Raw genomic sequence first — 16,943 nt, 5'->3', positions numbered from 1 at the left:
AAAAGACTCAGTAGCTAACTTGAAGAGGCTCCCAGCAAACAAATATGGGATAATTATCTCAGAGAGGATAATTGCATTGGATTCAAGCATATCAGATAAGGTTAATTCCATGAGTTCATAGATATATAAACATGTGCACAAACTTGTTCAATTTGGAAACAAATTTATTATTTCCTAAACCAATAAATAAAGGAAACAATCAAGCTGTCCCGTTATTTGTATATGGCCTGTATCTTGGAGCAATTGAATGGTTCATGAAGAAAATCTTCTCTTTACTGAAGGATTTTAGCTAATAAATTAAGAAGAAACGAGATAATTAGAATATCACTATTTTACAACTCCTAGTGGATTGATGAATCCAGTCAATGATTATCAGTGGCTACTAACATCACAAAAGTTGAGACAATCAGATATGTATTTTCCGAGGGAGGTATATAAGAACACCTGTGAAGTATTCTTGCCAAATCTCTAAATCTAACTACTAATGTACAAGAAATGCAAATTACAGAAGAGGGTGTTCAATGATAGCAAGGAGATGCAATCAGTAAAATACAGACTGAGGTAAAGTCCATAGGACAAATTACTCAGTTTCTTCAACAATAATAAATGGATCAAGAAAAATTAAAGAGATGAAGGGGGCCTATTTATTAAAAGAGATGTAACATACATATCAATGCATTACAGTGTGAATCTTATATGAATTTCTCCCCCCAAAACATTTTTGTGACAATTGGGGAATAAGAAAACTGCTACCTAGATATAATATTAAGAAACTATTTTATTTTTTAGGAGGTTTATATGATGATTTATTTTAAAGACTCTCAGAGATATGGTATTAGCCAGAGTTCTCCAGGGAAATGGAATTAATAGGATATATACATATATATCTGTAACTTTATTATGTAATGCATTATCATAAATCTCTTTCTGGACATATGAGTGTACTTCAAAAGGGTTCATGGAAAAAGAGAATTAAAAGATAATACAAATCTTTACATGAAGTTTTGAAGTGCCCTTGTATATATATCATATATATGTATCACATGTATAGAGAAAGGGATTAGTTATAAGATGTCGACACACAATTACAGAGGCCGAGAAGTGCCACGGTCTGTGTTTTGCTAGCTTCAGATTCAGGAAAGCTGTGGTGTAGTTTGAAGGCCCGAGAATCGGAGAGTTGATGATGTAGATTGCAGTCTGCATCTGAAGCTCTGAGGATGAGAATCCCCTAGGGCATGGAAGATCTATGTCTCAGCTCAAAGAGTTGGCAGTGAGCTAATTTATCCTTCTTTTACTTTTTTGCCCTATTCAGGCCCTCAACAGATTGCATGATTCCCACCCAAAGGAAAGGGCAATCTTTACTCAGTCTGCTGAGTGTACTTTACTCAGATCCAAATGCTAATCTCTTCTGGAAACATTCTTAGACACACCCAGAAATAATGTTTAACCAGATAATCTGGGCATCCTGTGGCCCAGTCAAGTTGACACATAAAATAAACCATCATACATACTTAGTATTTGCAGATAAAATGATACGATATCTAGGATTCGCTTCAACATATTCTAAGGTGGTATTGGTGGAAATATGGGAGAAAGAAGAAAGGCCTTGAGGTAATAATCATTGAAGCTTGGTTGCAGATACCTGTAAGTTCATTATACTATTTTCTGTTATTTTGTGCATCTTTGAAATTTTCACTAATACGAAGGTTTTAAAAAGTGATATAATAGTACTTTCAGGCTCAGCTAAATAACTAGCTAGTGGTTGATACTACAAACTTTATAATTATTTCATCCTGGGAAAATATTAAGGAAATATTTTATAAGTATGAGATGAAGAGAGAGAGGGTCAGGAAATATTTAAAGTTTTCCAGGCTCATTTAGTAGGAAAAAAGTGATAGAGTATAAATATGAAAATGAAAGAAAAGTGAAAATTCAGGAAAGGATCTATTTTGTGGAAAAGGAGTATTTGAGCTTTGGGTACAATAAATTTTAGAAAGCTATGGCCATCAGACAATGAGAAAAACAGGTCTGAAGCATGAAATGGTCACACTAGAAGTGTAGCTTAGAGACTTGTCTACTCAAATAGCAGAAGCTTCTAGTGTATATGAGACCACTGAGAAAGAGACTGTAATATGCTACAGTTTGAATGTGTCCCCCAAAAAGCATGCATTGGAAACTTAATCCCCAGTGCAAAAGTGTTGGGAGGTGGGCCTAACGACAATGGTTAGATCACGAGGGTTCCACCCTCATGAATGAATTAAGGCTGATTATAAAAGGGGTTGAGGCTGAGAGTTCCATCTCTTGCTCTCTTGGTCATGTGCTCTCTTGACGTTCTACCTTCTACCATGGGATGATGCAGCAAAAAGGCCCTCACCAGATGCAGGCCCCTTGACCTTGGACTTCCCAGCCTCTAGAACTGTAAGAAATAAATCTCTGTTCTTTATAAATTACCCAGTTGCAGGTATTGTGTTATAAAAGCAGCATGAAACAGACTAAGACACCATGAAAGAAGGGAAGATAAGATCAGCGCCTTGGGAAATGCCTACATGCAGAGGGAGAAGAGAAGACAAGGAAGAAGGAAAAGTCACCAAAGCTAAGGGGAGGGGTGAGATTCCAATCAAAGGATGTGATCAAGAGGGTCACAGTTACAAAAAGACAAAATAGGATACCAAACAAGAGAATACCACTGGACTCGGTGATTTGGAAGTCACCAATGAGTTCTGAGAAAGCAACTTTAGGACAGCGGAAGGAGAAGAGGTTGTGCTGTAAGGAATCCCAGCAGAGATCATGATGTGCAAGTGAAAGTGCTAAACCCTTTCAAAAAGTTTAGTAGGGACGACAAAGGGGTACAGAACAGCACCAAAAAGGCCAGCAAAGTTAAGAACAGGGTAGATCTGATCATATCTACAGGCAGAGGGGAAGGCATGTGCAGAGTGGGAGACATTAACAATATAAAAGAGATGAAATGCTGGGAGGGAGAAGGATTGGTCAAGGGTGGGGGTGGGGAGCCCTGCTATAAGCCATCTTTAAAATGCCTCCCCACTCTCACGTGTAATTCTGTCCCTGCACACTTTTCTGGCCACCTGCTGATGGTAATTCAGGCATTTACCATGTCTAGGGGGAGAGACAGAGAAAGAGAGACCCTGCTGTCTGGAGTGACAAGGATGGGTGGAAGTAAGTTGACAGGCTCTGTCTGGGGCATCCTGCCTACAGTGACAGCAGCCCCAGCTCCCATTCCTCAGCTCCCATGCTTTTCAGAAGGGCTTGCTCTGTGATTGCTGCCATATATTATGAAAGTGCTAAATCAGCCCGAATGATGGTTTACATACATTTGTTTATGAACTATGGTCCTCCTACAATGTATGGCATAGAGAGGATTACTGTCTTTAGCTTTTAAAGGGGTTAGTTAGGTTTAGGAAAGAAGGCAGCAATTTTAAGAGCACTTGAAAGACTCAAATTCACACACCATTGAATCCTACTCCTGAGGAAAGAAACACGACTCTTCTTTGATACTAAGAAGATCACAATTATTCCTCTCTGAAAAGATATTAAGGTATATCTAAACACATAATGTGTATTTTATGTTCCTAGGCCTTCTGTTTCAAGCACTGCTACTTTGAATATTCAAGTATTTTAAATCAAGATTAAAACAGGCCTTGGGATAACTAGGGAGTATTGCCCTTAAGTAAAAGGACCTTGAGACACACACACACAAAAATCATCATCTCCCATTTGCATAATGCTTTTTATTTTTTTCAAAGCCTTTTTCATATCTATTATTTTACTTGATTTTCACAACAACCATGTGAGGCTGTTCACTTTAAAGAAATGAACTTGAAAGCGGTGAACGTTTAAAATGCTTCCAAAAATCGTAGTAAAACCACAAAGAAAATTCCCAGGACATCTATACCATAGCTCTAACTTAAACTGTATTTACTGCAAATTGTATTGACTCGGAAATGATGGTGGCTCGTAAATACAGTGTCTCTGTCCTGAACCACGTTCAAACTGCAGTTGTTATGAATACAAAAGAGCTTTCTGAGTACATAACTGTAGTTTTGCTGCATTAAAGCAAAAGGCTGGCGTGTGGACTAGACAACAGCCTGTAACTGTGTCTGTTCTGCATGGCAGGCATCTCGGGGCCTGCCAGCAAGAGGGATGGATTTACATATATTGACTCAATCCAGCGCATGAGTAACGATCAATTTTCTTGATCTATTCTATTCTGTCAATCTGTGCTTTTGCTAGCAAATGAGGAGACATTGCTGTCAGCCAGAAATAGAGTTTCCTGGGCTTATGTGAGCTTTTAAGATCTCTTTTCTACTTAATTAAAAGATACATACGATGGTTGACAGAGAGCAGCCGGCTAGTCGAAGTAACAAAATTTGCTATGTATAGATGAGTTCCTGGAAGAAAAATCATGAAAGATGGCTAAATAAATACAAAGGCAGACTTCCATGTCTGAAGATAGTATATTTTGAAGTCAATTTTATTAATAGAAAAATAAATACAAAAGGACAAATATAATTTGTCTGTCAGGAGTAGCCAGTAAAAGCATCCTTTCTCAGTCGCAAATCACTCTTCCAGGTAACGATATGTAAGCTGTTGGACAAAATGAAGAGAAAATGCTTATCTTTCTGGTCTCTCATATTAATGTATCATGTCATATTAATTCATTTGCTTTGGGCTCAGATAATCTCTATCCTTAAGCTGTACTGGAGGTGCAAATAGGGTCAAATAATGTATGCAAAGTGGGCTGGAAACATTCCTGTTAGGGAATACTAGGAAAAGCTTTACACCCCAGGTTTCCTTTTACCTGAAATGTGCTGGTGATACCAGCAAACCCCTCAGGTCCTCCAGGCAAAATCTGAATTCCTTTTGCAGAGTTTTACAGGGGTTAGGTAACTGAATGTTTCTGCTAGGGGGTGCAGTGATGTAATGTTGCAGTTCTCTAACTTTCAAGTGTTTGGGGCAGATAGAAATTCTGGATCTGTACAAGAAGTGGGATGTGATTATTAACGCAGTTATTGGCTCTACTGAAGTACCGGGCTGGTTGGGTTGCACTTGGCTTCTGTTTCCTATGACCCTCCCGAATGTCAGTGTCAAGTACTTCAGAAAATGTCTGCAACTCACCAGGGGACTGATTTTAGGAATAGCACATGTTAGGAAGGAATGATGGTTGAAGTTCCATGCTACAATGAAGCGAACCAGACTCTGGACTAGCAGCCAGGAGGTCTTCGTTCTAGGCTCTTCCATGGATCAGACATATAGTCATGAGAAAATTACTTCTTTTTTGGGACTTCAGTGTTCTCATCTGTAAAATGGAGACATAGTTGTAGATGCATGATTTTCAAGCTGAACTTAAGGAGTCCCCTCAGCATCTGTCATTGGAATAAGGTGGATGGGGCTTTAGAGAGCCTCACTTCTGTGATAAACTTAGCAGCTTTTTAAAAACCATTTTACGTAGTGTGCTTCCAATAAGATTTTTTCAAACCAAAGCTAAAAAGGTTTTACTATCATGGCACTAGAAGATCTTGAATGTTTCCTATATCTCCAACAGTATCTGATGAACCTGGGTGCATCTGAACCTCTTGTCCACTGGGTTTCTGATTAAGAATTATGTTTTCCAAATCCCCGGCATGGATTTAAACTCTCACCTCTGATTGTCAATTTTTCTTTGTCATGTTTGACAATAATAGCCCCCGTTTTGTTAGCTCATGGATACAGTGCCTGGCACATAGGATGAATGCAGTAAATAGGTATCGAATGGTTTCTTGGTCCCCTGTAAGATTCATTCTTCTAGATTTTAGGCAAAGGAATGGATTTTAGGCAAAATAAATGGCCAAAAAATGCATGGGTACCAGAAAGGGCAAGTGTTTGGGTCAGGAACAGCCAAAAAGGAGATAACAGTGAAATTAAGGTATTTAAGATCCTTAAGAATCAGGAGGTTGAGACAAATTCTACACTTATTTCCTAACCCGTCTCATTTGGTTTGGAAATGAAAGAGACATATGGTGCTCTTTGAAAAAGCTACATCTCCCTGTCGATCTCCGCCTCCACTGCCACCGCCTTGACACATGGTGCCAGATTCTGATGCTGAATGTTTGCCCTCTGGAGGCAGTGGGACGAAAGAGTTCAACTCAAGAACAGCACAAGGGACCGCATCAGTAGAAGTATTCCCTTTTATTCCATTCCCACTACTTTTAGAACTAAGGAAATTGGGACCCAGGGTGTATACAGGACTTGTACAAGGACACACATTTAGGTTGTGGAACAGACAAATATACTTGCCCTTATGAATGAATGTTTCTTGATGAACAGGTGACTTTATATTTCTCCTGGCTCACAGATACATGTAGAACTTTCAAGGTCCATGAGTCAGTCAGTCAACCTGTATTTCTTGAGCATCTATTATGTGCCAGAGATGGTGCTAGGCACTCAGGATACAGTCATAAATTCAACACACTTTCTACCTTTACGAGATTTACAGTCCTGTGGAGAAGACTCTCAACAACATTCTTTTGAGTAAAGACTAAAAAGTGGTCCGAAATACTGTGAGCATAGCATTAAACAGGTAAGAAGGGAACCCATCCTTATCTGGGGGGTCAGGGAAAGCTTTCCTGAGAAAGCAATGGTTAAGCTAAGAGCTGAGCAATAGAAAGGAGACAGATAAGGTGAGGTTTTTCTAAAACTGCCTAATAAAAACTACCTGGGCATTTGCTAAAAATCGCACATTTCCAGGCTCCTTCTCTTAAAGATTCCGATTCAGTAGATCAAGAGGTGAGATCCAGGAATCTGTATTTGTAACTGCCCCAGGTTATTCTTGCAATCCAGGAAGTTTGGGAAATTCTGAACAAAGTGATATGCTTTTCCAGGAGGAGGCACTACACTGAGGGTAGAGGGGACCTGAGGAAAGTCATTTTGACTAGAGGGTTAGAGTGTGACGTCAGGTGAAGGTCAGAAAGAATTTGCTAAACATTATTGTAAGACCTTGGAAGCTTGCACAGTGGCAGAGCAGAAGCGTAAGTGATTACTGTGATGTGGGGAGAACAGGAAATTGATATTTGCTCTACAGAAGGAACTGAACATGCTAATTCTTCAGAAATACCCCTAAATAGAATTTGCTTTCATCTGTTTTAGACATTTTTATTTAATACTAAGGAGAAATGTAATAAGAGGTATAGTTTGTGGAGGAGTCTTAGACAGATCCCTGCTTTCTAAAACACCTCCTGTAATGATGCATAAAATTCTACAGGGAATTACTTTTAGGTCTACATTTCAATAGAGTATAAATAGTCATGGCAAAGCACTCTCCTTCCACCACAAATGTGGGTGACTTCTTTGTGTTAGACACGGTGCTTTAACCTTCTCAGCTGCTTATGTGGCTATGCAAATAACTTTCAGGGGGTATCATGTGCACAAGAACGTGAAAGATTAGTCATACTTACCTTATGTTTCAGAGTTAGGTGCATCTTACGTACCTCTAAGTTTTATATACCCTGGCAATGGTTTGCTGGAGCTGGCTCCTACTGGCACGTTGGAGCTGATAGAGTACATTTGTAACTCTGTTCAGTGACTTCACACTGGTAGCTTGAAATCGGCCATTGTGGGAACATTTACGCTATGGAAATCAGCAACTGGCTCTTTTCATTGCTGAGAGCCTGTTGTTAGACATTTCCCAGCACATCAACTGCCTGACAGGTACCCAAATTTTTACAGTTGTGGCTACTTCTGCATGAGAATATTCTCTGACCAGAATCTGCTACAAATAAAGCCCCCCACCCCCGTTCTCACTTTGGTTAAAGAGGAAAGTCTTCCCCAGAAACTTCGGCACACTTCCATTACTTCTGTGTGGTCAGACCTGTGTCTCATGACCATTCAGGGGGTGGGGCTGGGATAGTGAGTGTCCAGCAAAGGGGAACGGGGCCACTATGTTTGGTCGAAGCCAATCCTTACTCAACTGTGAAGCTGAACACAGTAATCCTAAACAGAACTGAGACTCCTTTAGCAAGGAAGAAAGGGACATCATCCTCGGCCAGGAGATGAACAATATTTCCCATTAGTAGTACAAGAAAAGGATGAACATCCAGAATCCTGAACCATAATAGAACTGAAATAAGTTCTCTGTTTTGTTTTTGTTTTAACAGCTCTTGGCATTTTATGCTCAACCTCTTACAGCCATGGTTCTCCACGTGTGATCCTCGGATCAGCAGCATCAGCATTATCTGGGAACTCGTCAGAAATGCAGATTCTTGGGCCCCACCTCAAATCCCCTGGATCAGAGGCCGTGGAAGGAGGAAGTAATGGGGGGCATGACGAAGGACGTGGCCCAGCCATCTATGTTTTAACAGGTGCTCCAGATGATTCCGATGGATCCTAAAGCTTGAGAATCACTGTCTTAAGAGTGTGCCTAACTCTATAAATGTGATAATGTGCAAAGTGAATCTCAGTGAATGATAACCACCTGCTGGTGCTAGGCACATAGTAGGCAATTCATTCATTCATTCATTCATTTAATATACATTTACACTTGCTATTGTTACCCTGTGTCATACAATCCATTCCCCACTAGCAAACAGAATGTTCTTTTAAAAATGTAAATCAGATCGTACCATTTGTTTGTTTAAAACCTTCCAGTGGCTTGCATGATAAGATGAAATATAAACTCTAAGTCATTCCATGACCTGGCCTGCCTGCCTCCCAAACTCCTCTTTCTTTCCAGCTTGGTACCTCAACTCTGCTGATCTGCTTTCTTTGGTTGACTCTATCTTGTAATTCTAGATCTGCCTCAACTGTCACCTTTTCAGAGAAGACTTCTGACTACCTTCCCAAGTACACATCCACTTGCCCCTACTTATCTTCATCAAGTACCCACTGATTTTCTTCATGTCGTTCGAAACTGTGGTGTCTATTCATTTTCTTATTGTCTGATTCTTCCACTAGAACGTAAACTCCACGAGGGATGCCCCCTGCATCTCAGTGTCTAAGTGGGCCCTGGAATGCTGGAGTTCTCAACACGTATTTGTTTCATGAATTTCCAGGAAGTGCCCTAGATGTTCCAGAATTGAGATCTGAATTTCTAGAGAAAATTAACAGCTGGAATCGGCACTTTGGCAGAAGCACATCATGTTTCCTTTTTGCACTTGTAAATTATAATTTATTTCATTTGTAGAAACTGAATTTGCTTATGGGAAGTTCTTCAAGGGATCATGAAGCTCACTTCCCAGGAAACGATCAGTCGGCTTAAGGTTGAGTCGGCGGTACATTCATTTATTGAGAGAAGATTGCTAGGAACTTGAAAAATAGTATCACAGTGCTTTATACCTTGCACCACACCACACAAGCAAGTAACTGACGCAGAAAACTTCCCATAGCCTTACATTTGTTCTCCCGGGGACCCGCTGGAAACTAATGATGAAATCAGACTCCAGTGCCACCTAGTGGTCATGTTTAGTTCCTCTAGAAGTAAAATCCAATATAATCTAATACTGATTTTTCACTTGTTTACGAGGTTTTATACACATGGGCACATATGCACATGAGCATGTGTGTGTGTGTGTCTTTCCAATCTCAGATATTATTTCAGTCATATTAATGATGATGCAATTGGTCAAATTCTAGGAAATTCATGAGAAACACTAGCCCTTCATGTTGTCATATTGTAATAGAAACGTGAGTGTTTTATAACTAATAATTGTGTTAGGTGACCATTCATTAAGCTATACAATCAATCTCTAAGCAAATAAAACTATTTGACACCCTCATGTAGTTGTGAACACAGGTGGGCACTCAGCGGCAAAGGAAGAATTTAGAATTTCTGATCTCTGATCAACAGCCTTCATCCTACTTTATTGCATATGGTGGTAAAAAGTTTGTTTCCAGATGTTCCATCTATCCGTGTTTTTCTGCTCTCTCCACTGGCTTATAGTAAGGCCCTTTGCAAAAGATAACCAAAATCATCAGTTGGAGAAGCAAAATGTTGATTTTAAACAAAAATTAGAACCCTCAAAAGTTTTTTATAAAATAATTTTCATCTGTAGCCATAACATGATTTATAGGATCCACAGGAACAAATCAAAATTAATATTCTGGGTGCATCTAAAATGGACCATGCCCTGTGCTTATACACACTCAACAATCCTGCATAACAGTGATGATGACTCCCTATTTTAAAAAAATGGACAGTAAGACTCATAGAATTGGCCTTTGTGGAGTCCCTAATATATGCCGGGTATCATGCCAGGTGTTTTAGATACACTCTTTTATTTAATCCTGCAAAGTTTTCAGAGGAAGCGTCTACCTGTTCAGATGGAGAAATTAAAGCTCACAGTAGTTATTTTCCCCAAATCCCATATCTGGAGATTGGAATTGGAGTCCCTATAGCTCACTCAACATCTCTGCTCTTTCTACACCTTCTCCAAAATTTTGGAAAGAATTTCGATTGTTAATTTTATTTTTATATTTCTCCCTCCATCCCATATGCCATCAGACAATTAGCAGTTTGAGGGCGGGGATCCCATCTGATGCCCGGCATGTAAAGATTTGTTGAACGAGTAGAAAGAGGCAGGGTTGAGAAGGTTCCAATTCGGCAACCAGTCACCTGATTGCCATTTTTATTAGTTATTTATTGTTGCAGAAAACGTTTCCCCCAAACTTAGTGGCTGAAAACAACACACTGTTGTTATCTCACAGTTTCTGTGGGTCAAAAATTCAGAAGGAGGTTACCTGGGTCACTTCTGAGGCTGCAGTCAATTTTGCCCAAGCTCAGCTGGAGCAGGATCTGCTTCCAGGACCACTCAGATGGCTATGGGCAGGCCCCAGAAGATCTGCATCCAAGCTCATTCACGTGACGGTTGGCAGGCCACATCTCCCTACCATGTGAGCTTCTCCACGGAGCTTCTTCACTACACGGCACCTGGCTTTCCCCAGAATGAAGTGATCCAGGCGTGACTCATGAAGTCCCCTCCCACTCAAGGGGAGAAGGACCACTGGGGGCTATTTCAGAGGCTACCAACCCCTGTGTTAGTGGCATATCCGTTGAGTATTAAGCCTTGAGATTACTCTAATATTCGAGATCAATGCCTTTCCATACTAATTGTTTTGTAATCTCGCTGACGCAGGCTTTTATGGTTCTGGTGTTAGACAAACTAGATCCAAATTTTAACTCCTTCACTTCATAACTTTGATGCCTCTGTTTCTAATACATGAAGTAGACATTGTAACAGTACTTGCCCCGTAAGTCTGTTATGACGGTTAAATGAGATAGTATCAGTAAATTGCCTAGCACAGTGCCTGACACATGAAAACCGAGCGACCAATTCCAGCTAATATGGTCTAGATATACTTGTGACTTTATTTTTAATTTTCCAAAGGACTTTCTTATGTGTTATTTCGTGTTTTATTCTTATTATTTAATTCATTCTCTTATTTAATCCTAGTAAGATGGTAGGATTTTATACACTTGGACCCATTTTAAATACTTAACATTTGAGACACATAAAAATTAAATGACTTGCCAGTACACTTTGAAGGCAGAGGGGCAAGGAACATTTTCACTACCTCATGCCTATATATTCAGTATTTATTGTCATAGAGCTATAAGAATCACCTAGGTAATGAAACTAAAACTTGTTTTAGAACAGAGTCATATTTTGAATGTCATAAAAGAACCATCTATGAACTAACTATAATACATACACCACACTCTAAACTGCACTGTTATCGTAGCTTAGGAAACCCACAACCTGGCTTCACTTTCTCATTCTAAGAGTACGGTTTTTGTGCTAAGTTAATGAAAAGCAACCTCACGAGACTCAGATTCTATCCCTTAATTTGAGAATGTTCTACCAAAAGGCCTAAAAGATTTTTCTCTGATAAATTCCAAGTGATATTTTACCTAAGCCAACAGTAAAATTCTGTAATAGAGACCTCAAACCACAAATACATTCCCATTTAATTCCTATTATTTTCCAAGTCTTCAACCCCTTTTCTCCCTTTGCCTCCCAGAAAACCCCAAATTCAGGCCAAACAATAATGAAGAAAAATATTGTTGACTATGTGTCATAATCACATCTGTCTTTGGAAACAGAGGATTCTATTCCCCAGATGTCAGATTGAGTCTTGAATCATTTTAACTTACGGAGCCGATCTATTCAGAAGAAAGGTCATTTTATTATTGAAGTTCAGTGTCTCCTTCTCTCCATTTCCTCATTTACAAAATAAATAAACAGCAGCTTCTCTGTACAAGCTGTAGCAAACCTGTGCTGCTGAGCTCTTTAAATGATCATAGCTTTCTTCTAAACCCTCTGTTGTCCGATCTCACATATGCATGCAAGCTACCCAACTTCTAAGAATTCTATTTGTTAGAGTTTTCAATGTGCTTTGGAATGGTTAGAAGGAGGAAAATGAGGGAGGGCAGGAGAGACGGGTTGTTATAGATGAAGACGTGGTGAAAACAACACTCGATGGATTTTTAAGTCTAATTTTTGAAAAATTATTCAATATATGTCTAAGAGAAAACAAAGTTCAAGCACCTTTGTGGAAAATCAAACAAGGTAGTTGGTGCCACTTCAATATTTAAAAAGAAAAAAATTTCAAAGTCAGCTTCTTTATGTCTCTTTCCCTGGCTAGCAGGCTTGATTCTTCTGGGAGGCCTCCAAAGGCAATAGGTCAACACCACCACTGGTGTCCATGTCCAGCCCTACAGTTGAGCAAGAGAATCATGTCACCACTATGACCTAATAGGACACTGTGGTCTTCAGAGGTCTCATAGACTTCAGAGCTTGCACACCAAAATACTAGTGCCACCTTACGAAAGGGTCTGGATTGAAGTGGTGTGTGTGTGTATTGAAATCTGTAAAGTTCACATGTATATTTAAAGACATATAGTCAAGCATGTGTATATATTGTCTATCTATATATTTTTACATAATCAACAATCTATAAGCAAAGTTCCAAGGTCAGGCCACATCTGTAGCATGGCATACAGCCCTGGGTCACACATTTTATGAGGGTCACGTGCATTTTCAGAAATCCAAAGGACATCTACTATGTATTGCTGATCCAACATAATAGTAACAATAATAGCAAACATTTTATAGCACACTTACTCTGTGCCAGGCTGTGTGCAATTATTTTACCTATCAGAAGATAACAGCTCCAGAGGGATTCCTTCTATTGTGAGGTAGGACGTAGGAAAATAATTCCATTTTTTTGACAGGAAAGTGTAAGTGAAGTGGCAGAGAATTCAACCAGGCAAAATAATATGCCTCAGTTTTTTATTTTTAAATAATCTCTTCCTTCAAATAAAATGTTGTATATCCATATAACAGAGTATTGTTCATACATGAAAGGAATGAAACATGCTACAACATGGATAAAACTTTAAAACATTATGCTAAGTGAAGAAGCCAGATACAAAAGAATAAGTATTGTATGATTCCATTTATGTGGAATATGTAGAAGAGGCAGATTCAGAGACAAAAATTAGATTAGAGACCAGGGGCTGGGGGAAAGAAATGGGGAGTTATTGCCTAATGGGTACAAAGTTTTTGTTTGGGGTGATAAAAATGTTCTGGAAAGAGATAGTTGTGAGTGTTCTACAACATTTTGGATATAGTTAATACCACTGAATTGTACACTTAAAAATGGTTGAAATGGTAAATTTTATGTGATATTATTTTACCATGATAAAAAGTTAAAGTTTTAAAAATGAATACCCCCCCACCCCAATATTATCTCTTCCTTCTTGCTTACTCAGAAAAGAAGTTGGCTTAAATGGGACAGTTTCTGAAGAGGAGAATCAGTGTCCCAAATGGCAAGTCCTGGGCCTGCTTGGAGGTAACTTGCAGAAGGGTCTAATTGGGAGAAAATATCTGGACTTCAAGCCAACAGTGGTTCCCAGGAGTAAAAGCACCCTTAGGTGTGGTCAAGAGGAGCCCCTGTTCTGAGCCCCTTACTTTAGAGCAGCACTGCCCAGTAGAACTTTCTATGATGATGGAAATGTTCTCTTTCTGCCCAGTAGCCATTAGACACATGTGGCTATCAAGCATTTGCAAATATGATCAGCATATCTGAAGAACTGAATTTTCAAGTTTATTTAATTTTAAATAATTTAAATTTAAATGCCCACATGTGTCTCATGGCTATTGTATTGGACAGCACAATTTTAGAAAGTTCCACACTGGGTCTTCTCTAGCCATGCCCCTCCCCAGCAGGTCAGAGCTAGAAGGGACCAAAGGGTCACAATTGTCTTCTTCCTCTAGGCTCCTTAAATGGTAGGAGCGGGCCCAGCCAGGGATAGGTGGGTACCAGAGACATGAAAAAATGTCTGTCTCAGCCAATTTAAGGGAATTTGGAATTAGATTCATACTTTAGGAATAAAGAGGCATATAAGAAATTGGCAAGAGTTGACTTTCAATCTAGCAAGTACAGACTTGAAAACTAGGGTCCTGGTGGGAGAGCCCAGGAGCAAAGAGGGGAACTAGAAGGCTGAGCGAAGGTCTGTGCTCATGCAGTCACCTTGGGTAGCTCTTTGGAGATTATTCTCTGGAGATCTGGGGGGAAAGGAGGGAAGACATATTTTTTTCTGGGCCATTTTCGATAGTGAGAGAGGAATGTTTACCTTCTGTTGGAGGATGGGACCTTCCTGGCTCCAGGCCTGGGTATAGCTGAATCCTTTAGGGACAGGCCATGAGCCCCCACAGTGGTGTTGGAATCCATACCAGATTTGGAAAGGGGTGGTGGTCATGTAGAACTAGTGCTCAATAATTTGGCCCGATTAAAACTGTGTATCTTCAAGTTTCCACATCTTTTAGGCACTTCTGCATTTCCTTTCGTACTGCCTTCTCTCTGAAGAGATCACATTTGCCATCCCCTCCCTGAACTGCAGAACTGAAGACATAGGTCAAAATCAGGGAAAACTAAGTTTGGCTGAAGCAAAGCCCCTGTAATTTGGGGTTGAAAGGGTTGAATTATGGTTCTCCTTTTGCTGATTCTTTTCTGTGAAAAAGCCCTTTACTTACTTTGTCTTGGCAATCCCTCAATTAATTCAGAAAAATTACACCTTTAATTTCCCTTTGGAAATATTTGCAAAAGTGTAGAGAATTCACTTTCCTAAAGGCAGACAGCTGCCTTGATGTGTCTGTACAGTATGTGATTAGAGAACCACTGAGAAGCCAGAAAACGTGCCACTGTATTTACTGCTGTGGGAGGGAAGTGAGGAAAGTGGGACCTGCTTTCCTTGACGTCTCGTGGAATCCAAAGAGGAAAGGTTGGGTTGTTCTAAGCACATGGCTAGCCCTGGATCAGAGGAAATATAGAGACAGAGCAACTGGCATTAAGTTAGCATATGTTGAGTGCCTGCTCCACTAGGGGCAGGTCTCGTGTACTCACCCTCTGAAGCCCATTGTATCCAAAACAAGCAATTGAGGCTCAAGGAGGTTAAGTCACTTGCTGGAGGCCACAGAGCTGCTGGGTAATAGAGCCAAGGGAGAACTGAATTTGTCTGACGCCAAAGGTGGTTATTGTCTTTGCCCTTTTTCATCTCAGTTTCTCAGGCCCGTGACTCCTGATGCTCTCATAAATCCCCACTCTGTCAAATCTTCCCCTAGCATTGCCCTCTCGGATGTCCCCCACTCCCATAGACCCCATATACTCCCCACCGGACCTGTCTCTTTTCCCTCTCCCTGAAATCTGCCGTGGACTGTTCTTATTTCTTCAGCACCTGCTAGTCTCACTTTCACTGACTTATATGAAGAGACTAATAAACTGCTCATCACAGTGATATCTGCGTTTGGAAAGAGGTCATCTATGGCCCAAAGGAATGATTCTCTAATATGGAAAATATCAGGTACCTAGACAGTCTGATCGAGAACTAACGTTGCTACCTCTGACTGTCCATGGGTCCGTGTGCTTGAGGAGAGGGTTGCTGCTAGGGCAAGACTCTCAGTAGTATTCTCCTGAAGTACCTCATAGACCCGTAGACAAGTGTTTTTCAATCTTTTTTCAATTATTGCTCCCCTAAGGAAAATTTTTTCTAAATCACCCTTCCCATGATATACTGTTATCTGTTTATGTACTAAAAGTAAATTGTGCTTTACACAAAAATACTGAGATTTATTAGATCCCCAGGTTTTTGCCCCATTGGGGGCAATATCACTACAGTTAAGAATTTGTGCTAATAGACCAATGCCTCCCCATGTTTTTGAGAAACAGCATAGTGTAGTGCTAAGAGCATACTCTCTGAGTTAAAAATCCCAGTTCCACTACTTGCTGGCTAAGTGATCTGGACAAGTTATTTAAAGCCTCTGTTTCAGTTCTTCAGTATGTAAAAAGGACATAATAATAGTTCTTTCTTTATGTGATCAGAGAACCACCGAGAAGCCAGAAAACGTGCCACTGCATTTACTGCTGTGGGAGGGAAGTGAGGAAAGTGGGACCTGCTTTCCTTGACGTCTCGTGGAATCCAAAGAGGAAAGGTTGGGTTGTTCTAAGCACATGGCTAGCCCTGGATCAGAGGAAATATAGATGGGCATCAAGAGAGTTATAGATGCTTATAAAGGACTCAGAACAGGTCTGTAAGCAGAGTTAGAGTTAATTATTATACATTATATTTCTTGTCAAGGTGCACATAGAAAGTGATATTATTTGTACTGCACACTGGAATAAACTGGAGGGAGGATGAATTTGGGGGTGTCTATGGGGCTTATTGAAAAAAGTTTTTACGTTTTGTAGTTACTATAAGAAAAAATACAGACAGAAAAAATATCACTTTAAATTTGTATATAACTTTCAAGTAAAATAATTTCAAAAAAATGGGATGAGACACTTGAACTTACTTATCATTTGCAGAAATCTTTGCAAAAGTGGGTGGTGGTAAATGGTTCAGGAAAGAAGCTTAAGGACCTTAAGTGTCAAAATAACAATTATGAATTCAGAAAATT

At 39.8% G+C, this 16,943-nt stretch overlaps 1 pseudogene; it reads left to right on the top strand.

The window, feature by feature from the left end:
• Window positions 1–8,380, top strand: part of LOC134381707 (serine/threonine-protein kinase MARK2-like) — a 47,294-nt pseudogene extending 38,914 nt beyond the window's left edge.
• Window positions 8,381–16,943: the final 8,563 nt, after the last annotated feature.

This window comes from Cynocephalus volans, chromosome 7 (genome assembly GCF_027409185.1).
Source record: "Cynocephalus volans isolate mCynVol1 chromosome 7, mCynVol1.pri, whole genome shotgun sequence".
Taxonomy (NCBI): domain Eukaryota; kingdom Metazoa; phylum Chordata; class Mammalia; order Dermoptera; family Cynocephalidae; genus Cynocephalus; species Cynocephalus volans.
The sequence above is the reverse complement of the archived record's forward strand: the minus strand, read 5'-3'. Positions and strand labels throughout refer to the sequence as shown.